This window comes from Pteropus vampyrus, unplaced genomic scaffold, assembly GCF_000151845.1.
Source record: "Pteropus vampyrus isolate Shadow unplaced genomic scaffold, Pvam_2.0 Scaffold647, whole genome shotgun sequence".
Classification (NCBI taxonomy): Eukaryota; Metazoa; Chordata; class Mammalia; order Chiroptera; family Pteropodidae; genus Pteropus; species Pteropus vampyrus.
The window spans coordinates 1-1,729 of record NW_011889428.1 but is presented as its reverse complement, the minus strand read 5'-3'; positions in this window follow the sequence as shown (position 1 = coordinate 1,729).

Below are 1,729 nucleotides of genomic sequence, written 5' to 3'. Positions count from 1 at the left end.
AGAATTTGAATTCTGGGAGAAGCAAAGGAGTATGAGAATGCTATCACGTACAGTGGGATTATGGGTCCCAGAAGGGATCATGGGAAGAAGGGAATTTTGGAAATCACAAGGATAATGGGAGAGAACTTGAATTGTGGGAATGACGAGGTCATGTACTGGGGGCTTGTGGGTACCGCAAGGTATCATGGGAAGCAGGAATATCGGGAAACTACAAGAAAATACGGGACGGATAGGGCAATTATGTGAATAGGTATATGGAATGAGGGAAAGCCTGAAGCTCATGGGAGAGAAAAGGAATTGTGGGCGGAACAAAAGATTACGGGAATGATGAAGTCATGACTACTGGGCATAGGGGGGGTATCACACGGAATCATGGGAAGAAGGGAATTCTACACTACAAAGGATCGTGGGTGTGATGAGGTCAAGTGGTGGGCTTCCGGTTACCCCAAAGGATCATGGGAAGAAGGAAATTCGGGAAACTAAAGAATCATGGGAGATAAATGGAATTATGGGAGAAGCAGGGTATGATGGGAATACTGTCATGTGCTGTGGGCTTCTGGGAACTACAAGGGATTATGGGAAGAAGGGAATTGGAGAAACTACAAGGAATCATGGGAATAATAGGGGAATCGTGTGATAGTTACAACGGGAGGAAGTGGACTGAGAGAAGGCCTGAGTCTCATAAGAGAGACGTGGAATTGTGGGCAAAACAAAACATGATGCTGAGGTCATGAATAGGGCGTATAGGTACCACATAGAATCATGGGACGAAGGGAATTCTTGAAACTGCAAGGGATCATGGGAGGATTAGAAAAATTGCGAAACAGGATTGTGGGCGTGTCGTACAGTGGCCTTGTGGGTACACAGGGGCTCATGGGAAGAAGGTTACTCTGGAAACTACAGAGAATCATGGGAGAAGTGGAGGATTGTGGGAATGATGAGGTCATGTAGTGTGGGCTTTTGGGTACCACAGGGGATTATGGGAAGAAGGAATTCGGGAAACTACAAGGGATCATGGGAAGGATAAAGGAATTATGTAACCATCAAGGTATTATGGGAGGCGAGGTAAGTCCAGAGGCTCATGGAAGAGAAATGGACTTGCGGGTGAAACAAAAGACTATAGGAATGTTGAAGTCTTGAATACTGGGTTTATATATGGGTACCCAATGGAATCATGGGAAGAAAGGAATTTTGGAAAGTACAAAGGATCAAGGGTAAAAGTGGAATTGTGGGATAAAGAAATGAGTATGTTATTGTTAAGGTGTTGTAGAGTGGGATTATGGGTACCAGAAGGGATCATGGGAAGAAGGGAATTTTTGGAAACTAAAAGGATCATGGGAAAGAAGTTGAATTTTTGGAGAAACAAAGGATTGTGGGAATGATGAGGTCATATACTATGGGCTTATGGGTGCCACAAGGCATCATGGGAAGAAGGAAATTCGGGAAGCTACAAGGAATCATGGGAAGGATAAGGGAATTGTGTGAATATCTATGTATGATGGGAAGAAATGGACTGATTTAAAGCCTGAGGCTCATGGGAGAGAAATGGAATTGTTTGCAAAACAAAAGATTATTTGACAGGGTCATGAATTGGGGACGTATGGGTACCACATAGAATCATGGGAAGAAGGGAATTCTGGGAAATTGCAAAGGATCATGGGAGGGATAGGGGAATTGTGGGACCACCTAGGGATTATGGGAGGAAAGGCGGTACTGTGGCAAGGATAGA